The sequence below is a fragment of the Molossus molossus genome, unplaced genomic scaffold (genome assembly GCF_014108415.1).
Source record: "Molossus molossus isolate mMolMol1 unplaced genomic scaffold, mMolMol1.p scaffold_m16_p_24, whole genome shotgun sequence".
NCBI classification, from domain to species: Eukaryota; Metazoa; Chordata; class Mammalia; order Chiroptera; family Molossidae; genus Molossus; species Molossus molossus.
In genome coordinates this window covers 3412240-3429131 of record NW_023425360.1, presented here as the reverse complement: position 1 = coordinate 3429131, position 16892 = coordinate 3412240, and the positions used below count along the sequence as shown (strand labels likewise).

The window sequence follows — 16892 nt, the reverse complement described above, 5'->3', positions numbered from 1 at the left end:
TGGATTCCATTGTATTTCACTAAGGGAGTTGTTACCATTAAAATTAAAATATTATCAGGTCCAGGGTATCAAACTCATGTCATTTTAAGTGATGTGTTAGGAAATGAAATCAATTTGTGCTCAGCTCTTGTTGCTTTTGAAATTGAAATACTTGTCATGAGGATATGTACTAGTTTAAGTCTAATTTGGCTGGTTTAGCAATAAAACTGGATTTGCCAATTAGGTCATATGGTAGTCAGGTCCCATTATTTGAAAGAGCTAATCAGCAGCCACAATTTTTTAACAAAACTACAATGTAAAAGCATTATCACACAAATATGTCAAAAATATATTAGGAAGAGTCTTCAGAATATATAGGATATAAGGTTCATTTACATGAAGAAGCAACAATATTTAATAGTCATTGGATAAGTCTTGGTAAGGCATTTTTTAGGGCCTCTTTCCCAGAAAAAGTAAAGTGAGTAACTAATTATCTGACTTATTTTGCCAGTCACATGGTTTATAATTCTTTGCTTTCAACAAAATTTGGAGGACTTAATTGAGTTGTCAGTTGAAATATCATTAAAAATAACTTTTCAGGACAGATCATTATGTATTTTTGGCATATGCGTCAGAAGGAATTCAAATAATTGAGTGTTATTATTACAATAAAATGCTTTCCGTTCCCATCTACGTTTATGTGAGCAATGTTTCTCAATGCTTTACATCTATATAAAAGAAATTCAAGCCAACTGAATTCATCCATAGATATATGAACTAATTGAAAAATAAAAAAGCCCTATCTCCATTAAGTTATACATTCCCAACCAAAATTTATACGTAAGACTTGTTTTAAGCCCTGACCAGTTTGGCTCAGCGGTTAGAGCATCAGCCTGCAGTCCAGAGAGACCCGGATTCAGTTCTCGCTAAGGGCGCATGCCTTGGTTGTAGTTTGTCCCGGCCCTGGTTGGTTGTGCGGGTGGCAACCACTTGATGTGTCCCTTTCGTGTCAATGTTTCTCTCTCTTTCTCCCCCTCCCACTCTATCTGAACAAAAGATAGAAAAATGTCCTCGGGTGAGGATAAAAAAGACTTGTTTTAAAAATATATTTGATTTGTGCTTGCAGCTGCCACCACTCTCTAATGCCAGTGCCACCTCTACCTCCTCAGTTCCAGCCCAAGGAGAAGGGGGAGTAAGTAAGGAGTTCTCTCTATACCATGGCTCTTAGAAAGTGGACTGCTCACAAATCAACTGGTGGTAAAGCACCAAGGAAGCAAATGGCTACCAAAGCCACTTGAAAGAGTGTGCCCTCTACCAGAGGGGTGAAGAAACTTTATCATTACAGGCCTGGTACTGTGGCACTCTGTGAAATGAAGACCTCATCAAAAGTCCACTGAACTTCTGATTCACTAACTTCCCTTTCAGCGTCTGGTGTGAGAAATTGCTCAGGACTTCAAAATAGATCTGCGATTCCAGAGGGCATCTATTTGGTGCTGGGCAGGAGGCAGGAGGCTTATCTGGTTGGCCTTTTTGAAGACACCAACCTATTCATGCCAAGAGTGTAACACCACAAACATGGAGAATATGCTTAAGAGTCCACTGTGATGGGAAACATTTCATTCTTTAACAAACTAAAAAATAAAAATCTCTTCGTCCTGTTACTGGTAGTTCTGAACATTAGATATTTTCTTTCCCTGGGGTCAAAAGGTGCCTAGTATATGATTGCAAGTGGGAAAGAGGGGACAGAATTCAGGTACTGGCAGTTTTTCCATTTTCATTTATGTGTGAATTAAAAAAAACTTTTTTTTTTCCCCTTTATTGATTTTAGAGAGAGAGAAAGGGAGAGGGAGAGAGAGACAGAAACATTGATAAGAACATTGACTGGTCGCCTCCTGCATGTCCCCCACTGGGAATTGGGCCCACAACCTGGGCATGTGCCCTGACCGGGAATCAAGTCAGCGACCTCTTGGTGCCTGGGTCGATGCTCAACCACTGAGCCATACCAGCCGGGCTGATTTTATTTAAATGAAATGTCCAGGATAGGCAAAACTCTACAGAGACAAAAAGTAGATTAGTGGTTGTTTAGAGCTGGAGAGATGGAGGATAGTGGGAATTAACTGTTAATGTGAATAGAGTTTAAGAGAAAAAATGTTCTAAAATTAGATAGTGATGGGATTGCTCAACCCGGTGGATAAACTAAAAAAAATCCCAGAATTACATACTTTAAATAGGTGAATGTGAATTTTTAAGTATAGAAATCATATCTCAATTTTTAAAAGACCACTCATTCTACAAAACCCACTTCCTTTATAAAACCCTATCTGACCTCTCCTCATTAACAGCTGTTACTTTGGGTTATAGTTAATCTTGCACTCCTGGGTTCCTGTAGTCATAATCTACATCTCTAATCAACACTTACTTCATTCTGCAATTTGGATAGAATTTAAAGGGTTCTGAAACCAGACTGTTTGGGTTAACGCCTCACTCCAGCTACTTACTTGCTAGGTATATGACCTTGTTCAAGTTATGCTCTGTGCCTCAGCTTCCTCATGCATAAAGTGAGGAAAATAGGAGTACCTACCTCATAAGACTTTGATGTGAATGAGTTAATACACACAAAATGCCAAGAACAATGTATAAGCTAGATGTGTATGTGTTGGTGTTATTATTGTTGTATTAACTGTCTATGCCTGTCTCTTTTTCTCAGTTCATATTTTAAGGCCCTAAGGAAAAGGTAAAGTTTACGATCCATCCTTGTATTTCCCAAAGTGGAAGAACAGTATCATAGATCAGCATAAGGCGAGGAGCATGGAGGCCATGGCTCCAACCGTACCAGTACCTGCCTTCTCCAGGGTCACGACACATCAGCAGTTGGGCAAATTTAATCCAAACAAAGGGCTTATTGTCAGAAAAGATCAGAAAAAAATGTACCAGAAAGTGTTTGTTAAAACCTTTTACTTCCACTAAGGGATTTAAACCTTCCCAAATACAGAAGTACCAAATATATTAAGAGTCAACAGACTTGCCCAAAATTTCACATTTACCCACATTCATCCAAATTCCACCAAATGTTTTATTTATTCATTCTTACTGAATGCCAAGTATGCACAGGGCACCACATGCTAGACTCAGGAAATGTATAATCTATTGCTTTTGCAAGCAGATATCCTCCTCATACTACTAGGAAAAGGCATCAAAGGTATCCGCCTCTAAATATATACATGTAATGTTTACTCAAACAAAAATAACAAATTCTATACTTAACAAAATGTTATTCAAAAGGTGAAGTGAACTTATATAATTTCTTTTAACTATAGGCGTTTGACAAATTAGTATTACTGATCAAAAAGAACAGTAGATTGCTTCTGGCATAAACTGATGGGAAAATAGCTAAAAACATTGCCTATTAGAAAAAAGAAAAGCTTTCACAGACCGATGCAGTACTTGTAGAAGCCAATTTCTAGCACTAAAACCTAAAGTATGACACCTTAAATATAATGTAATGTTTATCAATTATGGAAGCAAAATATATTCTCCTCCAATTTTTTTTTTTAAATCCTCACCGGAGGACATTTTTGCATTTATCTTCAGATAGAGCGGGAGGGAGGGAGAGAGGAAGAGAGAGAGACACATCGAGTGGCTGCCACCCACACGCCAACTGGGGATGGGACCAAACTGCAACCGAGGTACATGCCCTTAGGGGGAACCGAACCCGGGACCGGTCTACGGGCCGATGCTCTAACCACTGAGCAAAACCGGCCAGGGCTCTCCTCAAATTTTATACAAACATCCCTCTGCGAGTGAGATTAAATGAAAATATTCCATTCTTTTTTTTTTTAATCCTCACCCAAGGACACTTTACCATTTTTTGTACAGATAGAGTGGGAGGGAGAGGGAGAGAGAGAGAGAGAGAGAAACATCGACGTGAAGGGACACATCGAGTGGCTGCCACCCGCACGACCAACCAGGGCCGGGGACAAACTGCAACCGAGGTACATGCCCTTAGCGGGAACCGAACCCGGGTCTCTCCGGACCGCAGGCTGATGCTCTAACCACTGAGCCAAACCGGCCAGGGCTGAAAATATTCCATTCTTTTTTTTTTTAATCCTCACCCGAGGACACTTTACCATTTTTTGTACAGATAGAGTGGGAGGGAGAGGGAGAGAGAGAGAGAGAAACATCGACGTGAAGGGACACATCGAGTGGCTGCCACCCGCACGACCAACCAGGGCCGGGGACAAACTGCAACCGAGGTACATGCCCTTAGCGGGAACCGAACCCGGGTCTCTCCGGACCGCAGGCTGATGCTCTAACCACTGAGCCAAACCGGCCAGGGCTGAAAATATTCCATTCTTTTTTTTTTTTTTTATCCTCACCCGAGGATATTTTTCCATTTTTTGTACAGATAGAGTGGGAGGGAGAGAGAGGAAGGGAGAGAGAGTGAGAAACATCGACGTGAAGGGACACATCGAGTGGCTGCCACCCGCACGACCAACCAGGGCCCAGGGACAAACTGCAACCGAGGTACGTGCCCTTAGCGGGAACCGAACCCAGGTCTCTCCAGACCGCAGGTCGACACTCTAACCGCTGAGCCAAACTGGCCAGGGCGAAAATATTCCATTCTAAGTTTTGTGATTATACACAAAAAATTTTGAGTACTCGGAAGTTCCTACACTTAAGAACGCCGATTTATATTTATTTTTTCTTCATCGATTTTAAAGAAAGAGGGAGGAGATAGAAACATCAATGAGAGCTTCAACTTGCCGCCTCCTACATGCCCCCCACTGGTGATTGGGCCCACAACCTGGGCATGTGCCCTGACTGGGAATTGAACAAGCAACCTCTTGGTGCACAGGCTGACACCCAGGCACTGAGCCTCACTGACAAAGCAAGAATGACAGTTTAATCTGGAAAGGTCTCTGTAGCTATCTTAACCTCACAACCTCATATCCTCCATATGGCACTTCTGGTTCTTCTCATAACCCACGCTCTAACCACTGTTATTTTTCCCCCCAACTAGTTAGATGCTGTTATTGTTTTTACTGATCACAATATTTTGTTTGTTTGTTTTTTTATCCTCACTCGAGGACATTTTTCCATATTTTACTCAGATAGAGCGGGAAGGAGAGAGAGGAAGAGAGAGAAACATCGATGTGAAAGGGACACATCGAGTGGCCGCCACCCACACGACCCAACCAGGGCCGGGGACAAACTGCAGCCAAGGTACATGCCCTTAGCGGGAACTGAACCCGGGTCTCTGTGGACCACAGGCTGACGCTCTAACCGCTGAGCCAAACCGGCCAGGGCCTGATCACAATATTTATAGAGCCAACTTATTCTCTTTATTTCCAAATGAAAAAGTGTGCTTTAAAAAAATAATTCACCCCAATATATTAATCATAATTCCTTCAGGCATTCCTCAAACTCAAAGCACCCATTAACAAATTGGAAGGAAAAAATATATTAATTTTGGTACACAACAACTGTTAAGTAAATATTTGCTGAGTGAATGAATCTATCAGAGAATGCTCCTGTGTCTACAAACTCATGCAGAGGAACAAAATAATCCAGGACAACCTATGTATGTGGTGTACTTGGCTATTGTAGTTTTTATTATTGAATAATTATAGATTTGGTGCCAACAATAATAAGCCCTTTGCTGTTGACATGGAAACAAAGTACAAAAGCTGTTATATATAGCTTCTGGACTGTTTTCAACATTCTGGATGTTACTGAGACTTGAGGGGAAAAGGACAAAGCAGGGTTATTGGTTCCTTTCATGATGTATACTCTAAAGTATGGGAGCCAAAATTAGATAAATAAAAGCTAATTTATGACTGGGATGATCCTAGGGCTAACAGGGACAGCACGCACTTTATCCCTACTTACAAGACAGGTACCCAGAAAAAGTTTTCATTTCAGTAAGTGAAGAAAAGCCTTAGGGCCCTGGTTCTTTGCTGTATAATGTAATCAGTTGGGATTTTTGTTTTAAGGCGTTAGCAGTACTGCCCTCACTACATGCTAATTGGACAGTACCACAACCCCAAGAAAAGGATGCTTTACTGGGGATTTAAAAAAATGTACTGGCTCCCAGCTCCAAAATTCTGAGCTAATTGGCATCAGGCACAACCTGGACATTGGGATTTACAGAACTCCGGAGATTATTATAATAAATAGCAATCTAAGAACCACTGCCCCAGAGCTTGAAATGCATGACTTTCAACAACTTACACCTGAGGTCTGAGAATCTTCAGCTGAGTGAGGATGTCCTTCTGTACCCTGGGATTAGCTGTGGCAGTAAGAGTCATCACTGGAACAGAGGGAAATTTCTGGCAAAACATATTCATTCTTTTGTAATCTTGACGAAAATTATGTCCCCACTAGTTGGGAAAAAAAACACTGCTTTTCAGACTATTTGAATCTTCCTTATATACAAAGCCAACACTGCTCACTATATTCAGAACCACCTTATTCTTCAGCAAAATAGCAGAATAATTCACCCAATGTTTTTTCTCTCTTCAATTCTGAAAATAGATATACTATTGGTAGTATATATTTATCGGTATTTCAAAACATAAAAGACAGTATTTACCTGACTGACACAATGTGCTTCATCAATAACAAAGCGTGCCAAGAGCTTCCTCTCATACAGATTTTCCAGAGTAGAAATCAGTCTGTTACTTGCACAGACCTAGATCAGAAATGGATTAATTAGACATTTAAAAATATTAAAACACCACATCACCTAAAAGGTTCTGTTGTCTTTAAGTTCCACTACAACTTAAGCCGCATTAAAATCCTCAGAGAAAATTGGTTCGTATTCCAATCTATGAAGTGAATTAGCAGAAGTAAGAAAAAATAGCAGAGACATTTTAGAATGTTTAGAAAACAGTTATGTATCAAGGTCAGTGGTTCTAAAACATTTTTCTGGATCTCTATATACCTAAGGGTCATGTTTACGCTGGGAACAGTGTTATGGATGTTATTTGCATGCTTATTACTTGGGGAGGGGATACATACACATACATATATACATATGTGTATATATGCATATGTTACATACAAAAATTTGTTTGTACATATATATTTTGTAGCTGTCCATGGCAGGGCCTAGAAGCAATGACACCTAGTATCAACAACCACATCTGATATTTCATCTGACAAACATGTCAAAAGGACGAACAGGCCAGTTTGATGGAGGTCCCACAATGGCCAAATCCAGGACAATAATTAGAACATTAAACTACATAACAAAAATCTATTCTGGCCCATTATATAAAAGTCCATAATTTCATATTAATATAAATAAATATATAGGTAAAAGGTAAAGCTCTTTGTTATAGTAAAATGCCAAATGAATTAGAAAAATCATCATTTGGCATCCATTGATGATAAAAGTCTCATGAGTAACAGGGTATTTATAGTCTCAGAGTATCCCATAACAAAATTCCTACTATTACAAAGGCAAAAAATTACTTAAAATCTTACATTTATTATAAAAAGAGAGAAAAAAAAGGTAATTTTACAGTGAAGAAATCCAGCAGTACCCTGGCCAGTTTCACTCAGTGGTTAGAGCATTGGTCTGGGGACTGATGGGTTGCAGGTTGGATCCCTGGCCCTGGTTGGGGTCATGCCGGAGGCAACCAATCAATGCATTTCTCTTACATCGGTGTCTCTGTCTCTCTCTCTTTCTCCCACTCTTTCTAAAACCCAATGGAAAAATAGCCTCCAGTGAGGACTAACAAAAAAGAAATCTGGCAGTTACCACCTTAAATAGGTAATCAGGTTAATTAACATCACCAATAATACAATAAACTGACATCAAATGCCTCCTGATTGGATGCACTGAGAACTTATTAGCACTTCTGATGTTCCTTCCAAGATGAATAACTTGAATCTAATCACGAGGAAACATAAACAAACTCAAATTGAGGGACAGTTCTCAAAATAACTGGACTTTACTTTTCAAAATTGTCAAAGCATGAAAGACAGAGACAAACTAAAGAGACATGACAACTAAATGCAATTCACAATCTAAGATTTTCTTTTGCTATGCAGGACATTATTAGGACAACTATTGAAAATGAAGTAAGGTTTATAGACTAAGTAATAGTGTCGTATAAATGAACATTTTCTGATTTTTATCATTGTACTGAGATAATGCAAGAGAATTTATTGTTTTTAGAAAATTCATGGTAAAGTATTTAGGATTAAAAAGATATCATGTTTGCAACTTACTTTTAAATGTTTAAGAAAAAGTAGAAAGAATGATAAAAGCAATTACAGTAAAATGTTATCATTTGGGATTTCTAGGTGAAAGTCATACAAGAATTCTTTGCTATACATCAGAAATATGTCAAAATTAAAAAATATATTCTATTGAACTTTTAGGAGATAATAGAAAAATATATTGGTTCACACCCTCAATTCCTGGCACATAGCTCATGAAACCCTTGTAATTTCCTAAGTGATAAGAACACTAGGAGCATCATTTACTCTGTTGAGTCGACTCTGCGTGGGCTCCTGGATGGGGGCTGGTTACCAGAAGGACCAACCCATGATTAGAACCCTGACATTTTCAGCCTCACTCCCCATCCTCCAGACGGGATAGAAAGAGAGTTAATAATTGATCATGCCTACATCAAGAAGCCTAAATAAAATCCCCAAAGTATGGGGTCAAGAGTTTAAAGGTTGGCAAACACATCCACACCAGGAGGGTGATATTCCCCTACTCCACAGGGACAGAAGCTCCCATGCTCAGGACCCTCCCAGACCTCATCCTACGTTTTTCTCCATTTAGTTATTCATCTGTATCTTTATCATGTCCTTTAATAAACTGGTAAACTTAAGCATTGCCCTTAGTTCTAAGAGCCATGATAGCAAATTAATCAAACCTGAGAAGGGAGTCATAGAAACTTCTCATTTGTAGCCAAATCGGACAGAAGTTATGGGTAACCTGGGGACCTACTACTTTGTGATTGGCATCTGAAGTGGAGAGGGAACACTCTTGTGGGACTGAGCCCTTAACCTGTGGGATCTGACACTATCTCTGGGTAGGCAATGTCAGAATTGAGTTAAATTGTAGAACACCCGTCTGGTGTCACAAGAATTGCTTGGTGTAAGGAAAAAAACCTCCACACATTTGGTGACAAAAATGAAGTCTCCTATGTGACTGGTAAAGGAGAGAAACAGAGGACGAGAAGACTGAGTTTTCCCCTACACAGAAGGGAGAACAAAATTGTTTTCCTAACACAGCTCTAATATCTTATTTTAAAATAATGATAAAATACAAACCTTCTCTGGAGTAACATATAAAAGTTTTATAATTGGGTTTTGTTTTTTTTTTTTGATAACTGGAGATAAATATTTGTAGCTTCTGAGTCAGTCTTATCACCTGTCAGATATGTAGCTGGAATCTAAGTATAAAAGTAATTAACAATGTAAATTTTACACATTAATCTGATTTATGCTTATATTTATCCTTAGCTTTTATAAATATTTTATAAGTCATATGTCAAAGCTGTTAAAGGAAAGACAATCTCCATGTAATAAAAATAACAAATTATTAGTACATAGTACATATTTTAAAAACCCTTATTAACTATAATTTAAAATATTGTTTACTTCCTTTTTTTCATTTCTTTAATTTCTTTGCTCTTCATATTTGTATGTAAGATAAATATGAATTCAGCATCCAAAAGATCCAGTCCTAATGTACAGCTACATTCTTTTTTAGGTAAATGTATCTTCAGGGTTTCAATGTGTAACAATGATGAAAGGGCCATAACATCATGACTGGTTGAACAATGGCTACCATCACTGCACTGAAATATTCTTTGGAAGAAAAATCAAACCAGTGGTCTTGTGGAAAGGTAGTGGCTCATAACCCTGAAAACAGTTCTGTCTGATCACAATATGCAGGGTTTAGTAGAATGCATTCATATATTTTCTTAAACTCAGCCAGGAGGAAAAAGACGTGTGGGCACATGCATGTGTATGCATTTAAAAATGTTAAGGGAGGCCCTGGCTGGTTTGGCTCAGCGGTTATAGCGTCAGTCTGCGGTCCAGAGACCCAGGTTCGGTTCCTGCTAGGGGCACATATCTCAGTTGCAGTTTGTCCCCAGCCCTGGTTGGTCGTGTGGGTGGCAGTGACTTGATGTGTCCCTTTCACGTCGATGTTTCTCTCTCTCTCTCTCTCTCTCTCTCTCCCCCTCCCTCCCTCCCACTCTATCTGAACAAAAAAATGGAAAAAATGTCCTCGGGTGACGATTAAAAAAATAAATATATAAAATAAAAAATAAATAAAAATGTTAAGGGAGTAAGGTAAGAACTGTGCTGATCTGGCAGTAATTATAAAATTTAAAAACTCCTTTCATATTAATTTAAAAAATTCAATATACAAGTTAAAACTTTTTGCTAAAATAAGTTCTTCTAGAATAAAATCAGATGGAACTATAGAAGGTTATCTGTATGAGAATATTCTTAAAAAATTCTTTTTCTTTATTGATTTTTAGAGAAGGGAGAGGGAGAGAGATAAAAACATTGATGAGAGAGAACATCTACTGGCTGCCTCCTGCATGTCCCCCACTGGGAATTGGGCCCACAACCTGGGCATATGTTCTGACCGGGAATCAAACCAGCGACCTCTTGGTGCATGGGTCAACACTCAACCACTGGGCCACACCGGCCAGGCAAGTATGAGAATTTTCAAAGACCTGTGCTGAAAGGTACAATTTAATGTAACAGCTGTATTTTACTCTTTTTTTCTTTTTCAATTTTTTTTTTCTTTTTTGATTTTAGAAAGAGGAAGAGAGAGAGAAACATCAATGAAAGAGAATATCTATCGGCCGCCTCCTGCATGCTACCCCACTGGGGATCTAGCCCACAACCTGGGCATGTGCCCTGACTGGGAATTGAACCGGTGACCTCTTGGTGTTTGGGTAGATGCTCAACTACTGAGCCACATCAGCCAGGCTGTACTTTATTCTTATAAGCCACACACTATTAAATAAAAAGGTACCCCAGAATACTAAATGTAATTATTTTTAAGTTATGTTTTTATTAGTATTTTTATTGCAATTTGTAGAGTTTTGTTTTTAACTTATATCCAATGAGGTCAGCTTTTGGACTTGATCTACTATAAGTGATCTCAAGGGAGAAATTACAATAGTGACCCCAGGAGAAACACAGGCAAGGAGCTGGTAACACAAACTTTTACCACCTCCTAAAAGAGAAATGAAAAAAATATTTGTCAGGTTCTATCTTGAGAGCATGAAGGCAAAAGTTACAAAGTAAACCGCAAACAACATTTAAGATAATTAATTAATAGGATACCAAGTGATATTCCCCATTGTGCCAACAATATACCATATTCAAAAGAACCAAAATACTTAGACAATTTAAATGAGTAAAGACGATCTTTTAGGACATCTCATGTAGGTACATATGACAGCAAAAGCAAGAATTAGGGCAGAAAACTTAAATGTAATAGAATTGCTTTAAAAGGCTACTTGGGAAATCCCAAATCTAGTTATGGTGCTGGGATTAAAATAATTATTTTATATAACATATAATTTTTAAAGAGTTAAAATGTGATAAAATATAGAACACTAAAACCTATAGTTAAGATGGTTTAGTATTTCTTTGATGATCCAAAGGGCACTTTTAGAATCTCAGTTTTGTTAAACCACTACCATAAATATCAGAGCTTTTACTCCCTGTGCTCTTATCAATAAGGTAATATTCCCAATCTTCCTTTAAAATAAATGAAGGGTAGAACTATATTGTGTATACTAACAGAAGATGAAGAGAAAGAAATTACTTTTGAGACCAAGGTTGGGGGTGGAGGCGGCGGGTTGGAATCTCTCTCCATGTATCTCTAATTCAAAATGACAAGACAATCAGGGCACATTTATTTAATGGTAACTAACATGATTAAGCCCTAATTTTCAACTTCATCAGTCCACTAATATTAGAAATGTGTGCTGGGCACTTTCTAGGACTTCAATTTGTGTTTTAACAAGACATTCCATCTTTACTGCATGTGTAGTGAGTAAATTTCATTTTGGTATATATGTGTAAGTGTCAAGGAAAGAACAAGAAGCTGAGTTCTAATTTCTGCTCTACAACTTACAGTGGTTGCGTCCCCTTTGGGGGTCTAATGACCCTTTCACAGGGGTTGCCTAAGACATAACAGTAGCAAAATTACAGTTAAGAAGTAGCAACAAAAATAATTTTATGGTTGGGGGTCACCACAACATGAGGAACTGTATTAAAGGGTTGCAGCAATAGGAAGGTTGAGAACCACTGAATAGGTTATGACTTAGATAATGCTATTTAATCTTGTCATGTCTCAATTATATTACCTTCAAAATGTACTAGATTAGTGTCTTATAAATTTTTCCATCTAAAACAAACTTCATTTGGAATCTTATATATATAAATCAAGAGGCTGAAATTGGGATGAAAGGACACTTAAAAACACCCCCTTGAAATCCCCCCCCAAAAAACATAGAAAGCCCCCAAAACCACTGGATGACCCAGGGTTCTTTCCTGCGTTAGTTCTGGAGTACCAACTTGGCATTGACACAGAGTGAGTAAGTTGATGAAATCGGAAATGATTATTAAACATCAACTAAATTTTAAAATCAGTTTGAAAAAATTCAGGTGCCCAGACAACACTATTTAACAATGATGAAAACAACTAATTGCTTAAGGTCTCAAAGGTGAGTAAAAGGCCAAGGGAAGACTACATGTATAAGTACTAAAACCCCAAATTCCCCATGCTTCTTATCCTAATTGCTTATTTAATATTCTGACTTGGATGACTATAAATTATTGAACAGCTGTTATAAACATTTATAGCACAATGAAAAGTCCTGAGTCTCTTCAAAACAGGCCAAGAAAGAACTACGCTCTATGTTTTTTATTTAATTCTTGTAACACTCTGTGAAACAGGTATTTTATAATGATTAACCCAACTGCATTCATAGGGTTCTGGGAGTGAAATGCCTTGCTCAAGGTTACACCACTAGTAAATGGCAGGGCTGCACTTTAAGCCATTACTCCAGAGCTGCTGATATTACCACCATATGCAACACTAGACTGTACCAAATAAACTGCCAGTAATGGTCATGTCTCTATTTTAGTCCAACATTTTTATTCATGTTCCAGACAAATTTAGACTAGAAAAAGAAAAATTCCCAAAGAGAAATTCTAGATCAGTTCAACACAATGAGCTTTAAAAACCTTAAAGGGCTATAAATGTCAACAACTACAATGAGGTAATGTACTTTCTTACTACATGGTATGGGAGGTTTAGAGGCACATAAGTGATAGAAATACTGTGTCAGTGTTCTCTTTCATTCTATTAAAGGGCTTTCATTTCATATCTGCCAATGACTTTCTGCCAATTCATATCTCAAAATACATACCAGTGGGCATTAAGATAAAACAGTCTTCACCAAGCAGTGCAGCATTGATTGCCTCTAGCTGATTAGTTATAAAATTATGCAGGCCAAATTTTTTATGAAAAATCTTCATAATTTCTTTTGTATGAGGAAAATTAAGACTTTGGAAATGCTCATGTTTCAGATTTCTGGATGCTAAATTTTGTGCCAACTGGTCTAAGAAAAGAATTGATGTTAGGAATAATCAGGCATTAAAGTCACAAGTCAGTTTCAGCATTTACCCTTTGCCCTGCATAATCATTGGCATACCTTTCCTTTTTTAACCATTTACTGAATTTCCTCCCATGTAAGTGTCAAGGTCACCAAAGACTTGCTAAGGGCCAAATTCAAGTCTGTCCTTGATTTTTGTACATCACCACCACTATCCTTTATTTTCTCCTTCCTCTTCTTTCTTGACTGACCTTCGACAACTGTGGATTTAAATTCCCTTTCTTGGTTCCACTTCCATGTTTCCCCTTATATTTGGGAGTCTTTCAGATACTTGGGATTGGAGTTTTTAGACGTTCTTTTTTGGAATTTTTCTAGTCCTATGATCTTAAGCATCACTTATGTGCACCGAAGGCCTAGACCTCTTTGTTTAAACCGATCTGCTCCTAAGTTCCAGTCCTACATACATCTCCAATTGTCCACATGACATTTATACCTAAATGACTTACTAATACTGTAAGCTCAACAAGTCTTAAAATAGCCCATGTCAGCTTTTCTCCAAAATCTGCCTATCTTCTGACTCCCCTATTTCTGTTAATGGTGTCATACTTTCCCAGTCACTGGGTCAGACACCTCAGAGTCATCTTAGCTTCCTGATTCTTCTTGCACAATGTCACACACATCTACCCCCTGCTCTCCATCCTTGCTGTCACAACTCTGGTTCAACACAGAGAACAAGAGGAGCTCACACCAGCTTTGGCAGTTACTCCAATCCCAATGCTCAACTATCTCAAGATAATTTCAACTGTCAAGTATGACACATTCTAATAGGATACAAAAATAAACTCATTAATAGTTATTTTAAAGGTCAACAACTTAACTATAAGAACCACCCTGTGGTATTAAGTCATCAAGAGCAAAAATAGAGAAGGCTGTACTTTACAAAACTTTGTACATCTAAACTTGTTTCAGTTAAAAAAAAATACATTTTATGATAATTTTATAGGATTGATGTAAGATTTTAAAATTAGTTCTGGCACCCTAGCCAGTTTGGCTCAGCGGTTAGAGCATCAGCCTACAGTCCAGAGAGACCCGGGTTAGGTTCCCGCTAAGGGCAAGTACCTCGGTTGCAGTGTGTTCCCGGCCCTGGTTGGTTATACGGGTGGCAGCCAATCGATGTGTCCCTTTCACGTCGATATTTCTCTCTCTCTCTCTCCCCCTCCCACTCTATCTGAACAAAAAATGGAAAAAATGTCCTCGGGTGAGGATAAAAAATAAAAAAATAAAATATAAAACGAAATAAAATTACTTTTGGCTTTTCTCTGCAGCCTTTATAGTGGCTAATTTCACTCCTCCAAAAACTTCCCTCACTAAACTATGAGCTCCAAGAGGAAAGGAACTATTCATTATCATCTATTACCAGAACCTAGAGCAGAATATAGTGGGCACTCAGTAAATATTTGTTGAATGAATTCAAAGAATTCCAGGCCAGTAGCAGTGATGGCTGAGTGGTTAAGGCATTGAATTTGAAAAGAATTCCAGGCCAAAAGAAATAATTTGATTGATTTAAGAACTTTGACTTCAGCCCTGGCCAGTTTAGCTCAGTGGTTAGAGTGCTGGCCTGCAGACCAGAAGTGACAAGGGTTTGATTCCCAGTCAAAAACACATACCTCGATTGCAGGTTCAATCCCCAGCCTGGTCAGGGTTGTATGGGAGGTAACCAATTGATGTCTCCCTCTCTCCCTCTTCCCCTTTCTCCTTCCACTCTATCTAAAAATCACCAGAAAAATATCCTCTGGTGAGGATTTTAAAACAACAACTTTGACTTCAAATCTTTCTTTGACTGCCCTATATTTTAATATTTTAAGACATAAAACACATTTCTCTACTTGATAAATTGATCAGGTTTTATCAATCCAGAATTTGAAAAAATATGTACACTTACATTTTTGAAATGACTCTGAGAAGTTTTTATTTTGAGCAGTAGATACCACAGGAAGACAGTTTGACTTGGCTGGAGAAATTCTTTCTGATACTGATTTAACTGGTCGACCTTCTTTAATAGGTTGATAGGCAGCTGTGGAAGATTTGCTCGTTGCTAAGTCATGCATTATATTTTCCCACTCATCATCATCATCTAAGTCATCTATGTTAAAATTATCGATCTCAAAGGAAGCCTGGATTTCTCTCTCTAAATTATCTATTGAAGCAGTATGTTTATTCTGATCTTTTATAGCAGTGCTTGTAAGAACATTTCCTGGAAAATGAGTTTTCATTTCTTTTTTCTATCCTTGGTGTTTCAGCCCATTTGCTACTTACAAAGGATTTCTGTAAATGGGAATTGAATAATGGTCTTTCAAAGAGATTCTTCTTGGTGACTGAGAATCCTGTCTTCCCTGGGGTAGTAATTACTAACCAGTCCTCAGAAGAAATGGAATTTGAGGAAATGGGTTAAAAATTTAACTCCTTATCAGAATTCCTTGTAGGGAAGAAATCACCTTTGGAAATGCATAAGGCAAGGAAACAGACGCCATATCCTCCATGGGGTGATGGAGTACATCAGGCCTGCACCTCCACACTGAACCGAAAACACTGACATCACTTGTGTTTAAATCTGCTTCAGCTAGGAGTTTCCTTCTGAAGAAAAAATACACAACACCATAGTAAGTATGAGTAGTCTACCAAGGTAGGCCACACAAGTATATCTTTAGTTCTCATTCCAAATTGCAGCAACATATACCCTTTTTTTTTTTCCAATTTCAAAAATTTGAATACAAATATTAAAGGAGCAGCTTGAAAAAGTTAATAAATTAAAACATAGTGACAATTTATCCTATTCAAAATGTTAAAAATGTTGCCCTGTATGTTTCTGATATAGAGTGGTGGAAATGCAGTCAGATATACTCCAGAAGGAGAAAAATCAAGATACCTTATGTCCCGCTGCTGAAGCAGGTCATTCCCACAATCCAAAGCTTTCAGTTCATCATTAGGAATAGTATCAACTAAGTTACAGATGTGGTCCATCACTCGAATAAGCTGCTGCTGCAAACTTGTATGTGTAGCTATAAAGAAATTATGGTGTTAATATTTGTCCTTGAAAACAAAAAAGACAAGATTTTCAAAGTTGTGCATGTAAAATCTGAAGTAGTTTAAAAACAAGATTATGAACAACTGTATACTGACCTTATTATCTGCCTGTGAAATAATTTGAAATAAGATTGTCTCTATTCTATATCACGAGAGCTTATAACTATGTTATTGTTTTATTTCATGTTAATTCTAAATATTTTTCTTAGG

General features: G+C 37.9%; 1 non-coding gene and 1 pseudogene across 1 annotated transcript; both read right to left on the bottom strand.

Annotated features, from left to right (window-relative positions):
• Positions 1 to 5893: 5893 nt before the first annotated feature.
• On the bottom strand, positions 5894 to 6038 carry LOC118641038. Its single transcript, XR_004961506.1, has one exon. It is a non-coding gene; the product is annotated as a U4atac minor spliceosomal RNA (small nuclear RNA).
• Positions 6039 to 14304: 8266 nt separating this feature from the next.
• LOC118641021 lies at positions 14305 to 16676 on the bottom strand (annotated as a pseudogene).
• Positions 16677 to 16892: the final 216 nt, after the last annotated feature.